Here is a 10,559-nt window from a genome sequence, read left to right on the forward strand (position 1 = left end):
TTCTCAGCAGAGGAGAGAATTCCTCTTCCAGAGACAGTGTGCCCACAAGGAAAACATTCCAGGGGGAGAACACATTCTTCGTGACCACTCAGCAAAGTAATCCCACTTAAGGAGACAGCTGTAGTTCAGAAAACTGCAGCCCATCCCTGCTGTTCAAGCTGTTTTGCTGGAAGACTTGTTTTCAGGAGGCATAATGGACTGCAAAAGTTCTGATGAGGCATGCAGAATTCCCTAGGGACACTGCATGAGAGAGGGAGGAAGAGCTTGGAAAGTTTCAGCCTGTCCTTATTATCTCGGGGTCACTTTTCATCCCTTCCATAATATTCTGATTTAAGGCTAAAAAGCTATCTGCCAAGAACTCTCTGGGGCACTGAAGTGTAAGGTAGCTCTTCCAATACAGAGTTCCATATCAATTAGCGCTCCCTACCATCTTTGTCAATGCCAGGTTTCATTTCATCACAAGAGGGAACAAGGAATAAAAGAGTTACATCTAAAAATACAGGAAAAACACAGTTCTGGTTCACTTTTTTAGAGACAAATATTTAGCAGGCATGTGGCTAAGATAAAGTCATCTTACAGGAGCAATTATTCTTGCTTACATTAACTGAAAAATTACTTTGATCACAGCATCAATAATACTAACTTTCTTCCAGCTCATGTTAGAAAGAACCAAGAATCAGTGCAAATTTGTCTGGCAAACCATTTTTAAAAAGATTATTTTTACACTGGAGCAGGGAATCAAGTTTCTCTAGACACTTACGGCTTAATCTACTGTGCCAAACTATGACCCTGTACAAACAGCCTTCTGCTATATCTTGTATTTTATTCTTGTTTCCGATAGTTCCACTCCACCATTAACAGCAGCTATGGTGGTGGTAGGCAAAAACTCTGGCACAAGAGAAGCCTACCACCTTTACAGGGTCTAACTTTAATTTTCAACTCTTCTAGCCATACGTAAGACTCATTAAGAGGATGTGCCTCTGTTTATGAAGGTGATCTTGGGGGGGGAGGCAGGAGGAAAATTGCTGTTTCTGGATATGAGAACAGCAAGTCCTACACCGAAGGAAAAATGGCATAGCCTTAAATTCCAGAATGTATAAGGAGGCCAAGTTGAAAGCCTTGCAGAGCATAAATATCAAGTTCAGAATGGTGTGAAAAACCTTGAAACATTTTGATTGTGACATTTCCCTATTGCATTCAAGGTCTTGCAGAGCTTCATGGCCCCTTACTTAGCGATCCATTATAACCAATGTTCTAGAGAAAGCCTCTGCTGCAGCAGAGCGCACAATGAACACTTCCCTCATCGATACCCTTCAGCCTCACAGTTGTTTTCTGGTTAGCTTGTTCCTTTCCTGACCTGTGCTTTCTTCCTCAAATGTCAAATATATCAGTCTTTAAAAAGGAACAGCATTAGGCATTTCTTGTTTTAGAATTCATCCAGCCATGCCCTCCTTCTGGATCTCCTGATTTTTGCATTAAAAGAAAAGAAAGGACTCATGTTTCAACCTGAAATGTGTAAAAGCAGGGGTACTTGGAGTAGGAACCCACTGCAAACTGTTACACTCATGGCTATATGGCACATAAAATCTTCTCTATCCTGGCGTTACAGGAAAATACATTTTTGGAAAAAAACCAGAATTATCCCTTTCTGACAGGAGACTGACACTATGATATTCCACGGTCCCAATAAGTGGAGGCAAATACAAATTGAAAGTTTCCAACAAAGTTTTGCTTTCTGGCATAACAGGATAAAAAACAACATGAGGAAACACTGACCACAGACTAGCAGAACTGTTTCATGGGTTTCTACCATAGTTAACAACATTCTCCACAACCATATACACTGCAGTGCTGTGGTGGTGAGGCACTGGAGCTGGTTGCCCAGAAAAGCTGTGGATGCCCCATCCCTGGCAGTGTCCAAGGCCAGGCTGGATGGGGCTCTGAGTAACCTGGGCTAGTGGAAGGTGTCCCTGCCCATGGCAGGGGGGCTGGAACTAGCTGATCTCCAAGGTCCCTTCCAACCCAAACCATTGTATGATTCTATGATATGCTTTTCCTTATCTACACAAGCAAGAGCTGAACCATTTACTGCAGTTGTACATCTTCCCAGTAGAACTGCATGGTAATATAATACAGCATGGTAATTTTTATCAGTTAAATCTATATCAAGTTTTTAGAGCATTAAAGAACTAAAATTTACCCATATAGTTCTGCCCATTAGGAAAAAACTTTAAATTTGCCATGCAAAATAATTTATTCCCACTATGTGAAGATAAACTGACTGTGTACACATATATACCAGTGCTACACAGACAATATGTAGATCATTTTTTAGAAGTTACACCAGTTTGTCTCATATTCTGGCAATCCCTTTTTTAAAGAAAAAATATGACTAATACAACTTCCTCATCACATTTCTGTGTTCTCATTTTACATTTCCCATCTTATACTGCATTGAACTGCAAACTCTGTCTTGGGAAGGGTCATAAAAACAATTCCAGAAGAATTTACTGCGTAATGAAAGGTCAAAGATTTTAGTATCTGCTATAAACATTCATACTGCAATATAACATAGATGATAAAAGCCAAGTGAACCAGTTTAACTCACAAATACTAAGTCACAGTTTAAAGAGGTTTCTGTACCTGTGGAGAAATCTTATTTTGTACTTGTGCTCCTCCAAGAAAGAAAATTCCCTTTGTCAGTAAGCAGACACATCCGTTTGAAACATGACAGTTTCAAGTACCCAATTACTTAATTATTGTAAAGTCTACCATATACCTGTATCTATAATCCCATATCCATTTATTTAAACAATTCTGTAAAGTCTGAATAATTTTACTTCATGTCAAAAAGAGATAAAAATATCTCTATCCCTGAACAACAAAAACAAAGACATCTGAACATCTATGAAGAATAAAATACATTAAGTTGTATTTGCTAAAAAAAAAAAAAAAAATAATCCATTAATAAAAAAAATAATCTCGTGGACTACTTCAGATGCATTTACAAGCAAAAAGTAACTAAAGTTGTTCTCTAGATAGTTACCTGCAATTAGTAGTTTATTAATTAAATTGCCCGTTTCTGGATACCTTCATCTCAAATCCACCCCTTCTGATCCGTTCCACTAACTGTGAAACATACAACTACCCACCCCCCCAACCACCACCACCCCCCAAAAAAAAGGAAGAAAAAAGACCAAAGAAAAATGTCAATACCTTCCTCTACATTTTAAACTATGAATTACATGGCCAAAACGGAAGCCAGAGAGTATTTTTCTCCATGTACATTAAAAAAAAAAAACCTGTCAAAAGTCAATTTACCTCAACCACCAACTAGTTCCAAGTGCTTAGCCAGGAACTTTCTCATCCAGTTCATCAGTCTGACTTCAGATTTACATTCAGTATTTGTTGCCAAGTTCTTACATTTAAGTATCTTATTTTGTTGAAATATGCCTAGTCCTAAGACAGACTATCAATTTAAGGAAAAGAAACACTACCAGTGAAACTTAATTTGTATTCACACATTTCAAAATAATTGATTTTATGCATTCTGAGCACAGCAAGACTGGAATCTCCTGCACAAAATGGCAAGCAGACCTACAGTGTTAACAGTCCCTATCAAAGAGAGCTTACTAACTGAAAATTTACCTACAAACTGATATAACAGTTGTTTTAACTCGGTCACATTTGGAGAAAGAGACACAAGCAACTGAATAATTATTTTTTTTTTACTTAGAATTTTCCTGTAGGTTTCCTTTTTTTCCCCTTGCATATTTAAATAAACTCCAAGTATGTCAATAAAACTAGCTGAACTGAATGTTGGCCACAACCAACTTGAACCAAAGTCAAATCTACTGCACCTCCAAGGTTGATTAAAAGAGCCTAATTTCAACTGAACTGGTGAAGTCTTGACCTTAAAAGAAAAATACAGATGAATGTACTCTCATCACTACAAACAATAAAAAAGGGAAGTAAACTATTACAAGAACATGCTTTAAATCTTGTATTTTAAACAGGAAGCTACCCAACAGGAAAAAAAATTAATAATCTGACTTGACAATCCTGTGCAAGTTGAGCTGCAAAATTTCTCTAAACCTCTTTTCTTACAAGTCTGAACGCCGCCTTTGCTTTCATTCAAATCAGAACTCCAGTTCTGTGTTGAGGCATATATCATAATGGATTTCCTGCCGAGACTCTTTAAAATGGTAGTTCTTGATGAATAGAAGTATTCATCAGTTAAGGAGACTTTACGATACAGATTTTCAAGTTCAGTTTCCCTCAACGTATATTAATTATTAGCTTGAGTTTACCGAAATCACTCATCCATGTGGTTTTATTTACTACTCTCAGTAGAGTCAGCATACATGCATTAGGAGAAATTTAAATTTCTAGTCATGAAGACAAGCAGAATCCAAACCCTATGTACAAAACTCTAGAGGCATAAATTTCATAAAGAGGTCATAGAGTCAAACCACAGTGTGCAGAGTTGTATTTCATTATACCCCTCTACATCCAACAGCAATACATCTAATATTTCTATAAGAAATAATTTGCAGTAGGCAAGTACGCTAGATCAATTTTACAGTTTCCACCTTGCTATGTTTAAAAAGGACATGACTTAGCAGTACTAACTATCATACAATGAAATCAATCACAGTTCCATCACCGGAAAATTGTAGACACTACTATTTCTTTAGACCTTTTAGGATGCTCAGAAAGGCAACATACTATGCTGAATAGTATCAGGCCAAAGAGCCATTAACTAACAACAGGGACTAGTCCATTACACTGAATATGGCTGGGCTGGAGTGAGGTCAGAAGACGCTAAGCCACTACAGTAGCCTAGGATTGCAAGACAAATCGTTGCTGAGATTACTACTTCAAGTACTCAGAACAAGTTCTCACAGTCACTAAAGAAAAAAGTGAAGCGGATAAACCATAATTAAGATGAACTTGTAAATCGATGCATTTCATTTAGTTGGACAACACCCATTTGCATTAGCTTCCAGGGCAGAAGTTGCATTTGTGTTTTTGTCTCATCATACTGTATTTAAATCAGGTTGCTAGTTTCCATCTCTTTCTACACTAGGAAACTCAATTAAAATCATGGTGTGCTTAAACTGAAAAGAAATTTGAAGTACGAGGTCACCAAGTCACCATTAAGCTAGAGCAACTGCCAGCAAAAACAATGCCGCTGTAGGCAATCCCATGCTACTATAGTTTTGTTCCAACCCACAGAAGACTTAACGTTAGGCACACAATTTCTCTACTTAACATGTAAACAGCTGTGCCTCAATTATGAGCTAAGAAAACAAAGACTAATAAGGTATTTATACAAGAAATCAAAGACAAAATTGGATGTTAGAGGGCACCAAGTGCATTATTGAGTCAAATGAACAAATACGTATTACATCATAAACTCAGGATTAAACTTTTGGACACCTTTTAGTAGACATGCACACTAACTCTGAGCCTCTAAAATGTACTTTAGTCATCAGTTAGCTTTAGCACATTACCCAATAACCTGAAGTTACCACACAAGAAAGCAGATGTAGTACAGACGGGTGGGGGATAAGATAACCTTAACTTGTGACTTCCCCTTTCAGTAAACCTTGCATTAACCAGATCGGTTCCCGTACCTCCAGTGGGTACACTTACAGTCTCACCCTATTATACTCACACCAACTCGTAAGTGACACAAATCTGGGCAAGACACAGGCCTAAGAATGGGGATAGAAACACAAGATTCAGGAGAATCACAATACCTACATGTCCTGTCCTATCTGCTTATTATCCTGGAGATTAACAGAACAAAATTTTGGGGTTTAGACAGATTACTTTAATCTCTTAGTACAACTGAAGTATGTTTTCATGTAGTTAATAGCCATGCTGATATACATACGCTCCTTTGTACCTGCATGTGAATAGTCTGACAGAGGACTAACCTGTGAATGACCAGTTATTATAAACATTTAGTGCATTATTTTTTAAAGACCTGCCAAGATAATAATCATTCAGGTTTTCAAGATACTTTGTTACAGTGGTAAATGTACCTCTCCCCATTTGTAGTAGAAATATTTGCAGTGCCAAGTGCTGTTGCAAAGAGATTTAAGCACCTGCAGTATCTGACTCCACCATAGTTTTTAACTCAAAGATGAATCTTGTACCGCCTGCTACACAGCTTGAACAGTCTAGAACATTTTACATAATATCAAATACATGTGCTGGCAACCAGCATATTTTAGCCTCCTAAGTGAGAAATTCTTGTAATTTGTTTCCTACAACTTTACTGAGCAAGTGAAGTTATTATTTTTTATTATTATTACTTATTCATTAATGGTTTAACACTAAAAGAGAGGAGATTTAGATTAGATATTAGGAAGAAATTATTTACTATGAGGGTGGTGAGGCTCTGGAACAGGTTGCCCACAGAAGCTGTGGATGCCCCATCCCTGGCAGTGTTCAAGGCCAGGTCAGGTGGGACTTTAAGCAACCTGGTCTAGTGGAAGGTGTCCCTGCCCGTGGCAGAGGGGCTGGAACTTGATGATCTTTAAGGTCCCTTCCAACCCAAACCACTCTATGATTCCCGATTCACTTAAAAGATAATTGTGTAGCTCTCAACCTATTTGTCTTCTTAAAATGTTCTCAAGCTTCTCAAAATCTACCCAAATGAAATAATGAAGAAAAGCTTATGCTTTCTTTTTCTCTTCAGATAAAACTATCACTCTGGCAACAATTTTCTTACAAGAGCAACCTGAAGTAAAAAAAAAAAAATAAATCCCAGAACCATGATAGAAATATCCTAGCAATCTATGCAAACAAAGTCCAATAAAAGACCTTCAGTTTCTACACTCATTCTTCTGGAACTGACAGAACCTGACTATTTAGTCTTCCTGTTTATACAGAAACAGCCACATGCTACTCAGCAGAGCAAACTCTGAGGTCAAAGTCTCTTCTCCAGGGAATTTTCAAAATCAGATCTTGCCTATACAAGTCAAGCATCCAAGAGATGACACCATATTACAAGAACCACGTAACTCACCGGCTTGGTGTTGGTCATACTCACTTTGAGGTTACAGATCAGTAAATATGAGAAGTTCAGACCCCTGTTTCCATCCACTACTAGCAATTTTGCAGCTTAAGAGTTACTGAAAATTTTGCCTGTCCACCTCCAGAAAGACACACACTATGAATAAGTACAACAAATAAAGCTATGAAGAAGGAGAACAAGTCAATTCAAACAGTTCCACCTGACACGAAGCTTCACAGAACTGTTTCATGACTTTAGTTATTTTTACAAGGTCAGATTAGCAGCACAATCTTGTGACTATATAGTTTTGGCAATTGTGATTAACAACTTCAAAACTTTTGTGCTAAAGGCAACCCCACTTACATTTATCAATTGCTTCCTCCTCGTTACAACTTTGTATTTTAAAAAATTTTTGCTTATGTCTTTTCAACTCTGGGAGAGAGCACTACAGTTGCAAACAATGCATCTATGAGTCAATACATATCTGCACCACAATTTGCCATTTTTACTGGAATGCCATGGGTTAGTGAACTTAGTCACATTGTTACCTAGTGACTAATTTCAAAAGCATCTTTACACAAGCAGTAACTGATTTAGAGTGCTGTTACTTTGGTGAGAATTAAGGATGTGTAATTTAATCTTTCAAGCCATGGTTCAATAGCCTCCATGCAGATTACAGTATTTCTTTATAGTGTAGGGCAGAAGCACAGAAATCATAGTCTGCAGGCCAAAGTCCATCTTCTACAGTATCTCTTCAAGTTTGAAGCACAAATTTCTTACGCGATACTTCAGAGATTACTTTGTTTAGGACAGACCTGCTCACTTAGAAAGAAAGCTTAGGTTCTTAGTCTGCTCTGATGGAGTGCAGCTCAGGACGTTATGACAAAGGATACAGAAGAAAAATCTATGGAGAAAGAAAGATGAAGAGCACAGTGTTTTAATAGAAAAAAGGGGGAAGGAAAGGAACCGTAAGGGAAAGGGGAGTGGGGGGGGTGGGAAGGGAGTGTATGTAACAGCCACTGCATTAAGAGCTTCCTGACCAAGGCAGTTTACTTCTGAAAAAATCCCACTTCATTACCAGAGTCATGTTACTGCCTCAAAACTCATGTCACCCTGTATTTAGGAAATTAGGAGCAATCCTTATTAAACCCACTGGCTACACACAGCCCTCGGGGACTATGAAACTCCTTACCTTCCACACCTACTGGAGACAGGTTGGTAACGATATCACTAGAATCCAGGTAACTTTCCCTACTCTGTCGGAGGTGATGCCTGAAAGCACACGCTATCTGCAAGAGTTTTTACTGCAAGCTTCATCTTGCCCTGTCACTCCCTCCTCCCTCTCTCCTGGCTTCACCACACAGACCAAACCGAACGAGGAAGTGGAGATCTGAGGGCGGAAGCCAAGCCCATTGCAAGGTCTGCAGGAGGATTGTCAGCCTGTGACTCAGGCTACAGCCCTGACAGCTGCCAAACGGTCCTATTTTCCCCTGCCCGTTACTTCCAAAGGACGGACACTCGAACGCGAGGAGGGAACTGGGGGGAGACGCACCGGGGGGGAAGAGGACGGTCCTGTGAAAAAGAGCGCGAATAACAGCACCCACCCCACCTGCGGGGCGGCCGGGCAGCAGGGCGTGGAGGGAGGAGACGGGCAACTCCCTGGGCATAATGCAAGCGTGCGGCGGCACACACGCTTCCCGGGGAGAGGGGGAGTCCGGGGGGGACGGGGAGCATCCCAGGCACTGCAGGTGGGCGCCCAACCGGGCTGCCCGCCGCCCGGCTCCGCGGGGAGAGCGGCAGAGAGCAGAGGGGGAGCGGCACCCGCTCGCCCGGCCAGACAAAGAGGCGCGAAACCCGCCAGGGGGGAAGCACGGCGCCAGGGGGGAAGCACGGCGCCAGGGGGGCAAACCGGGGGCACCCGCGCCCACCGCCCTACCCGACCGGCTTCACCTGGGCCCGGCTACTGCGGAGGGAGGGAGGGAAACGCCGCGGCGGCGGCGGCGGCTGCGCTCCTCGCGGCGAGAGAGTGGCGTCCTCACGCTGCCGGCTCGTCCCGCAGGCACCGCTACCGCCTCTCGCTCACCGGCACTGCGAGGCGCCCGGCCAGGAAGAGCCGCCGCGGCCCAGCAACGCCGCGGCGCAGCAACGCCGCCGTCCCGCCCCTCCCGCCCCCCCGGCCCCGCCGGCCAATGGCGGCGCCGGCTGCGGAGAGCTGACGGCCGCTGCCGTCAATCGGAGCCGGCCGCAGGGCGGAGGCGAGCCGCCGAGGAAGCGGCGAGCCGTTGAGGAAGGGGGTGGTGCCTCGCGCCCTCTGCCGTTAGCAACGGCCGGGCGCGCGCGGGGCCCGCCCCTCGGCAGCCCAGCCCAGCCCCGAGGTCGGTCGGGTGCGGAGCGGCACGGCGCGGTACGGGCCGGTGGTGGCCGCCGAGGCTCTGCGGAGGGTCGAACGGCGCGCCCCGGCCTCCCCCCACCGGCAACGGGAGCGGGCCGAGCCCCCCCTTCCCGCCGGGTCGAGTGGTGCCAAAAGCCGCTCCCACAACCCCCCGCGCCAGGCCGTGCCAAGCCAGCCCCACAATGCCCCGCGCCGGGCGGGCACCGGCGGCCAGCGCCGGCCTCAGCCCTGCGGGAGCGCGGCCCGCTGGCGCTCTGGGAGGCCTCGGGCTTGCCGGCTTCAGCCTGCCCCCAGGGCTGGGGCAAGGGAGCTCGGGGTCAGCCTCTGGGAGCAGGGCCATGGGCTAAGGCCCCGCCCGCCGAAGGCCATGCTAGAAGTCCTCGGAAATTCGGGGGGGTCCCCACCGGGTCAAGTTGTCCCTGCTCAACCCTGTTGTCTTATAGTGCAAAATTACCACGATAGGAAGGTGCGAGTCAGAATTTTGTTTCATCCGGCAAAGGAACAGTGTAAGCAGCTCCTGATGCTGCTGAGGTGTTTGGATAGCTGGTGTGTGTTAAAGGAGGCCCAAAATGGATTAAAAAAGGCGTGCCACAACTGCAGAGGTGTGAAAAGATAGAGGTGGCGTAATTCTGCCTGTTTGCATTTACTACAGCACTCTTCAAGGCTGAACTACAGAGCAAGTAAAAGGGGGAAGCAGTAGCTAAGACACAAAAGTCCTTCTAAAAAGAGTATAGCATATATAAGTTTGTACGTCAGATCCAGCTATGCAAGTGAGGTTTACTGCACATTTTACAAGCATGAAGAAATACAAGGCTCCCTCCCTTTGGGCCTTCCTGCTTTCTGCAAGGAGGGCAGGCTTGCAGATGTAGGTGCCTGTGACAGAAAATGTGAGGTGACGTTTACCAATGACTATCAAAGGTACAAGTGGAAGAGGCAAATGAAGTGAAAGAGGCTTGAATAAAGTGAGAAGTTAGTGGAGAAGTGTCTCGTGTGAGCACCTCTTGTCCAAGTGAAACACTTCAGGCTTAGAAAGATTCACTGCAGCAGTTTGGAAACAATGCTAGACCTTTGTATCTTAAAACACAAAAGGCAGTGGGAGAAATCACTGCAAGATTTGTACAGCAGTGTATCAGATAC

General features: G+C 43.5%; 1 protein-coding gene across 3 annotated transcripts in view; it reads right to left on the reverse strand.

Annotated features, from left to right (window-relative positions):
* The window catches only part of MYH9 (myosin heavy chain 9), a 74,415-nt gene extending 65,296 nt beyond the window's left edge, over positions 1–9,119 (reverse strand). Inside the window, exon 1 of one of the 3 annotated variants that reach the window (XM_055710833.1) lies at positions 8,981–9,119. The gene's annotated coding sequence lies outside the window, so the exon portion shown is untranslated. Of the gene's footprint in view, positions 1–8,222; positions 8,377–8,980 lie in introns of those variants that run through there. The other 2 variants (XM_055710834.1, XM_055710835.1) reach the window with 2 other exon arrangements.
* Positions 9,120–10,559: the final 1,440 nt, after the last annotated feature.

Source organism: Falco cherrug, chromosome 5 (assembly GCF_023634085.1).
Source record: "Falco cherrug isolate bFalChe1 chromosome 5, bFalChe1.pri, whole genome shotgun sequence".
Lineage (NCBI taxonomy): Eukaryota > Metazoa > Chordata > Aves > Falconiformes > Falconidae > Falco > Falco cherrug.